Source organism: Vicugna pacos, chromosome 21 (genome assembly GCF_048564905.1).
Source record: "Vicugna pacos chromosome 21, VicPac4, whole genome shotgun sequence".
In the NCBI taxonomy this organism is placed as follows: domain Eukaryota; kingdom Metazoa; phylum Chordata; class Mammalia; order Artiodactyla; family Camelidae; genus Vicugna; species Vicugna pacos.
Window position 1 is genome coordinate 30,803,662 of NC_133007.1, and position 7,284 is coordinate 30,810,945.

The 7,284-nt window shown below is 56.4% G+C and overlaps 1 long non-coding RNA gene across 6 annotated transcripts in view; it reads right to left on the reverse strand.

Moving 5' to 3' along the window:
• Positions 1-6,631, reverse strand: part of LOC116284928 (uncharacterized) — a 93,739-nt gene extending 87,108 nt beyond the window's left edge. For all 6 annotated transcript variants that reach the window (XR_012062627.1, XR_012062625.1, XR_012062624.1 and 3 more), the window contains exons 1-2: positions 6,502-6,631; positions 4,767-5,303 (exon numbers count right to left, since the gene is read on the reverse strand). This is a non-coding gene — a long non-coding RNA (uncharacterized lncRNA). The remainder of the gene's footprint in view (positions 1-4,766; positions 5,304-6,501) is intronic.
• Positions 6,632-7,284: the final 653 nt, after the last annotated feature.

Consider the following 7,284-nt stretch of genomic DNA (forward strand, 5'->3'; position numbering starts at 1 on the left):
GATGGAGCGGGTCTGCCGCCCATGCTTCCTTGCCACAACTGATGCTTCCTTCCCCACCTGTCCTGGTGGTGGACAGATTCAGCTGGAAAAATGCTCAATTCCACCAAATAATTACACTGTTGTTGCTGTTGTTTTAACTGAATTGGCCCATCAGTTTAATTAACACCAGCAGGCAAATAGCCCCTGTGGCCAGGACTGCAGCCAGCCTGCCTTGGTACTGAAAGCCTGCATCTCAGCAAAACAGGGCTCCACCGGGGGCGTGTGCTGGGGGCAGAGCGGGGGTGGGGGTGCGTCTTGGTTTAAGAATGTTATCATTTCATTAAAAAGACAAGCAAAACTGTTTGGTCAACAGTGACATCAATTTATAAATGACCCTTCCATGTATCCTATAAACGTCCCCTTCTCCAGATTCTGAGGGCCTGAGCTCGGGGAACGTTTTTTTTTTTTAATCACACACTGAGTGAAAAGAGGAGGATGTTTTGCTGTCAGCGCTGTGAGGAAACGTGCTGTGCGGGGACGTGCGCATTTCACACGAGACACTGACTCCTTTCCACAAAGCTCTGCTCCAGGAGTTCACACCAGCGCCTCAGATGGGATCAGTGCTGTGCCCAGGGTCGCAAGGCCCTGCACCGACAGCAATGCGACGCCAGGAAGTTTTAAGCGCACTGTGAACCTCGAACACCTCAGAACGTCTCCAGACAGGCGCTGGAGGTCCAGAGGGGACGGGACTGAGCAAGCAGAAAGACTGACTTCTGTGCGCAGTCCCCTGAGTGCTGGTGGAGCCTCAGCAGAGTTCACCCGTCTCTCCATCTGCTCCACCAAGAACCCAAGGAACCCCCCAGCAGATCACTGCTATGTCATAGAGAGACTCGGGGGTCTGGGAGGCAGTTACAACTCTGGGCCAACAGCATAAGAGAAAAGCTGTCCCCCCCGAAGGCTGATGTCAGTCCCGGTTCCACCACCGCTGTCCCTGGACTAGGGCGTTCTTCACGGCTGTTTCCCCACAACTCCTTCAATTCTGTCCGCGAGGCGAGGGTCCTTCTTCCCACCCCTTCGCCCCCGGCCCCATGAATACTCACGCCTCTGAACCTCAGTGTCCTCAGAAACACAAGAGGCGCTTCTGAGGGCTTCGTAGCCTCAGACTAAGCGTTCGACTCCCAGCCCATCACCCACGTGCCAAGGGCCAAGTCCTAAGAGAGCCTCGCCCTCCAAGCTTGCCACTTACTGGGCAGACGCGAATATGGCAGGAAAGGTGACAGGACGGGATGGGGAGGCATCCCAAAGCTGTACGTGTGAGCTGTACGGGCAGGAGCAAATGCAGGGCTCAGCCTGGATCAGCCCTGGGGGCCCAGGAGGCCTCCTTCCCAGAGGAGCCGAGACTGTCTGGGCCCCAGAAAATTCCAAGAGGTGGAGAGAGAAAGCACGTATCTGAGAGAACTCTGGCAAAATAACTGGCTTAAAAAATCTCCTAGTGCAACCATTTACATTACAAAGGCAAAATGCAGAACTGAGTTACACTGTTCTAAAGAGGATTTTGGAAAACCGACACGTCCTTCCCTTTAAGGGGAATTTCTCTTTCCTCTCTGGCTTGCTCGCTCGCTCGCTCTCTCTCGCTCGCTCGCTCTCTCTCTCTCTCTCTCTCTCTCTCTCTCTCTCTCTCTCTCGCTCTCTCGCTCTCTCGCTCTCTCTCGCTCTCTCTCACACACACACACACACACACAGGCACGAGCCAGCTGGCACCTCCAGGCCAGCATCCCAGAAGCGATGCCAGCCTGGATGCTTCCTCCCTCACCCTCAATGCTGCTCTCTTCCCAGAACCATCACCACACCTGACCGCTGCACAACTTGCTCCCATGCTGGGCACGCACGGCCAGCCCGGATGTGCCTCCTCCTTAGGTGGACTTGCTGGCAGGTCACCCGTCCTTGGACAACTCCTTCTAACAACACCAGGTCATCTCTGCTGGGGCTGCACCGCGCGGGTGTGCCTGCAGGTCTCTGGGGTCTCACTGGTGGTGTCAGGAAGTCCTGAATTCCTCCCCAGAATTCTTAAATCCTTCCTCAATCCCTCCCGCCAGAGAGCAAGCCCCTAAATCCAATCAATTAACAGCCCAGAAAGTCAGTCCTTTTGAATGAAAACTAGATGCTAGCACCTAGTCACCCAGCCAGGGGGTGGCTTAAAGCAACTGCGGGTCTGCAGGAAGGAGCCGGGGCAGATGAAAACGCTCAGGGAGAGCTGTGTGTGCCGACGTGAAAATATGTCCCTGACATACATTGTTAGGTTAAAAAATCAGGTTCCAAACTAGCTGTCCAATATGATTCCACTAGCTTTCAAAAGGAAGGGTGATGGCAATGTTTATACGGAGAGAAGCTGGAGCAGGGAAGGCTGGGGGCCACCAAATGCTGCCTTTAGTCATTTAGAGTTAGAAATTGGGAGGGGGCATTTTTCAACTGTCTTTTTTATATTTTTGGTAATGACTGATATTTCTACCTGAGTATGTGATTTTTCATAATATTAATACAACAACTAAGCTATTTTCATTCAGTACTTTTGGTGAGTAAGAAATGCCTGATTTTCCAGGTAAATCTGTAGACAGGAAGCAGATTACAGGTGCCGGCGGGGGCTGGAGCGAAACTGCTTAGTGGCTGTGGGGTGTTCTTTTGCAAAGAATGAAATATAAAAACATTTTGGAACTAGACAGAGGCGGTGATTGTTACGACATTGTGAAGGAGCTAAATGCAGCTGAATTGTTCACTTCAATGTTCTCTTACGTGGGTTTTACCTCAGGGTCAAAAAAGGAGTCTGCTGCTCTTTTGGGAAACAAGCCGCCCCATGAGACCGCCTGTTCACCTCCAGGCTGTGCGTTTGTAATCCACCTGGTTCGGAACCAGCGATGTAGTCAGGCGCCTGGTCTGTCCGGAGGCGGGGGGGGGGGGGGGCGGCGGCTCTGCTTTTGTGTAAAACCACAGGAAGGGACGGCAAACCAGTGGGGGTTAGCTAACGAACTGCCAAGATGCCTTTCGGTTCAAAAAAGAGCTCAGGAGAATGAAACCTCTCTATGCATGACATCTGATCATTTTCTTACAGACTGCAGATCTCACCTCAATACAAAAGTGCCAGTCTGACATCCATTGAAACCAGACCTTCTAGAACCGTCTCTCTGTCTCTCTCATTTCCATCCCTCTTGACGGCGTATGATACTGAGACGATTTATATGAAACATCCTGAAGAGGAGTAAATCCTCAATCGAAAACGTAAAGTTGGGGTAAATGTAAACTGAAGCTGAGTACCAAGATTCTGAGAGGGGACATCATCTGAACACGTTCGCGGAAGCAATGAAATCACACATGGCCGCAGGTCATAAGCTCACCTCCGAGATGTATTTCCGTGGGAGGTTTCCCTCCAGAGGACACCCCCTCATCCCACCCTCAGGAAACCCCGCAAAGGCTGAAATCCCTGCACGGGATGGACAGACGGACACCAGGCGCAGGCCCTGCCCACACTCGCCCACACCTCCCACCCGGCCAGCCTTCTCTGCACCCAGGTTTGCAGACACGCGCACCGCACGTCCCCTCGGGACATCTTTCCGTGTGAGCGAGGAGGAACACAGGCCAAACTCCAGCCACGCTCGGTAGGGGTGACTCATCGCCCCAGTCCAACTGAGCAAACGTGTGTGGGGATGGGGCGGGGAGCAGGGAGGGGCCGAGGCTGGAAGGTGCCAGAGAAAGGCTGGACGAGAAATGGCCCCTCGGTGGTCATCTGGATTTCTTGGAAACCGCCTGTACAGCTTACCCGGTGTAGAGCTTCACGTGTCGTCACTTTCTTCCAAATCCTCTTCTCCTCTCTCCGTCCCCCACCTCTCCCTCCCCTCCCTTCCCGGGGCTCCCTCTCCTTCCCTCTCCCATCTCTCCCTCCCTCTCCCGCCTTCCTTCTCCCCCTGAGGAGGTCCAGCTGGAGAGAGACAGCTCTCTGAGTTCAGTTGGTGCAGACAGGACTAAAGTAAACAGACTGGTCACCGGGCAGGCAGTTAGCAGCCTTTGGACAGATGATCAGCGCTGGGCTGGTGGCGGACCACACACACAAAGCCCCCTCGGACCACACAGGCATCGCCTGCCCGCCTGCCCCCCCACACACACAACGCACGCAGGCCGGCCTCGCCTCATCGCGTTTCCTCTGTGCCCCAGGAGGCTGGGAGAAGCGTCTAGACACCCGGTGGGGCCCCTCTAACCAGGCGTGCATGTGCCTCGGGGTCTCACTCTGTGGGCTGCGCCCCTTCGGGCCTCAGTTTCCCCGTCTGTGAGCTGGGGTGGTCACTGCAGTTGGTGTGCAGGGTGTCTGGGCGCTGCCTCCTGGGGCCCAGCGCTCACCCCCCTGGGACTCGCACTCCCATCGGTTCCCTCCAGCTAGCGGCCTGCACCCTCCCCAGACTCTGCACAAGACCCGGGTGGGCCTCGCTGAGTGCCTGCCTGCCATGCCTTTCCTGCCCCGAGACAGCTGGAAGCTGCCTCCCTCCAGAAAGTCTCACCAGTGGAGGCCCTGGGTGTGAGCTGACATCTGTGCCACCCCCTCCAATGAAGCCACCCCCTCTCCTGTGAACATGAGAGGCTCGTGAGCCAACGGGGTTCAGGGTCTGCTGCTCCTCCCCGGCTCACCGCCTTTCACCCACCCCCACCACCTGCCATTCCTCCATGTCCGGGGTGGGGCTCCCAAGTCCCCGGGTGCTTCCTTAATGAGGAGTCTGGGAAGGGGCCCATCTCCTTAGACTCACCGGGCTTATCAAATAGAGATGTTGCCCCCTAGGGTGATGGAGGGGGTGCAGCTAGTCTCCATCCTGGTAACACCCCAAACCACTGCTCCAGGGTGGGGTGTGTGGCCTCACGCCGCCACGGCCCCATCTGCAGGCACTGCTCGGCTCCCAGCACGGCCAGTGCTGACCAGGGCCATCTGTCTTCATTATGCAGGTTTATTTGGGGAGGTGAGCGATGGGGGCTGTCATGGCTGAGAGAAGCCTTGATCTACTGGCAGACGTGCTTTGAAGCCCCCGTCAAGGTTGCTGTTCCGCAGATCAGAGCCAGACGGAGGGCAGCCCCGGGCCGTCTCCACAGAATGGGGGAGGTTGCAGTCCTGGGGCTCAGGGAGCCCTCCCTGGGAGAATCAGGTGTGAGCCAAGCCTTTGAACTCGGCACTGCTGCCCTGTCCATCTCCCTCCACTGTCCAGCCATGTTTAATGAGCACCTGCTATGGGAGTCACCAGCCCACACTCCAAGGACATAACGATGGACACCAAGGACAGAGGTCTCGTCATCTGGAGGGAGAAGCAGACAAGGAGCAGAGAGATACGTTAGGTTCTCAGAGAACAAGGAGAACACCCAATACAACCGGACAGGATGGTGGGGTGGAGAGCCTGCCGTCAGAGCATCCCTGGCTGGGGCTCTGTTTGAACTTATGTCCCGGAAACTCTTCCGGAACACCATCAAGTGGAATGTGTCCGTGACTCTTGAGTCGTCCTCCCAGGTCCAGGCTGCTGAAGCACCTGGCTGGTACACCTGCACTCAGTTTCTTTGTCTGGAAAATGGGCCTACGGTTGCTGTGAGGATTGAATGAGGTCACACAGGCAAAGCCCAAGTGAGACCTGGGACTGCAGGAGAAGCTCCTTGTTAATCCATGGGTGAGGTCATCGGATGCTGAAGAGGCTCTGCCATCTTGGGCATGAGGAAAGACCTGGTCCCATTCCTCAGAGTTCTCTCTACCACATTGCCCTGTTCCTTGGGATGGTATTAAATTATTAGCGAATAATTACAAGAATAAGAAGGGCTTTCCATGGAGGAGGAACCCTGAAATCATCTCCTTGCTAAAACAGGCAAGGCCGTGCCTTGCAGATACAAAGAGGGTAACGGAGCAGGACTAAAGTGGTCGAGGAATGACGCAGTGGAGAAGGAAGGATCTCATTGCAATCCCCAAGAAAGGTGATAAGGGGATGCTTCTCATTCTGGGACCTCCTCTCACTAGAACTTCCAGGTTGAATCCCGGCTGGATCCCACGCTGCGTGTGGGTGTGAGCAAGACAAATTACAAATCCCCCTGAACCTCAGTTTGCTCATCCATGAAATGGGCCTATAACCCTGTCACCAGGAGGGTTGTGGGCATCGAGTTTTGAAAGGTGCAGCTCGTGCCCAGCACGTAGTAGGTCAGCAGTTCCATCTCCTTTCCCTTCGCCCCCACGCCTTTTCCTTCCTTCCTTTTTTTTAAAACCACTAACATATTGCACTTAAAAACTGGAGAAACAAGTTGGGGTATCGTTCATTGGCAGAGCAGTTCCCAGTGCCCCCACCAAGGGGGGGCAGAACCTGGAGGAACAGCCAACCTGGACAAGCACCCACCTCACGCTGAGCGAGTGAGCGTGGCCCTCCGCCCGAGGGAGCAGGGTGCCGAGGTGGGTTAGGCCAGGTAGCCGGAAGCTGAGCCCCGACCCTGCCTTCTCACAGGCAGCAGGCTTTTGTGTACCTGGAAGCGGCTGCCCAAAGCAGGACGGCGGGGACGAGGGGGCGCCGGCTTCCCTGCGTCCCTGGGTCCCAGGGAGACTCACGCTTCTGCCCAGGTGCCGCCGCCACGCACGCCCCTTTCAACGGCTGCGGACCCGGAGGCGCATGCGCAGAGCACCGCGCAGCTCGGCGCCCAGGTGCGCGGCCGGGAGGCTCGCGGCCCGCGGCGGCGGCGGCGGGAATCTCGCGTGGCTTCCCGCACGGGAACCGCCGCAGGTCCGGCCGCCCCGCGAGCGCCGCGCAGACCCTCCCCCGGCCCAGCCCTGGCGCGGCCGCGGAGGCGCTGGCAGTCCCGCTGAGAAACACGGAGGTCATGCCCCGGGGCTCCCCCTCTGCCCTCGCCTCACCGGGGAATCTGACAACAGCCTTGTTATTTATGCAGCTTAATGCGATCCAGAGGCGCTGGCACAGCGCAGGGAGAGGGAAAGCAAAGCGGTCTGGCCCCACAGAAACCAGTTTCACTTGCTGCGCTTTAAGCAGGACATGCAGCGAGAGGACGGGGCAGCGCCGTTCACCCCGCGCTGCTGGCCTGGGACACATTCTCAGAGTAGCTCCAGGGCGTGCAGTAAACACTCCCTGATTAATTCCCTCCCAGGAACGCTGCAGACAAGGGGAAAGGCTCCCTGGAAACAGTCTCTGCGTTCATGACTTCTAGCATGCCACAGACTTTGCATGTAAGCTCCTGAAATTGCTTCTTCTTGGGAGAAAATCTAAATTGGATTTGGGGGGCTTTTTTAGGTAGGTT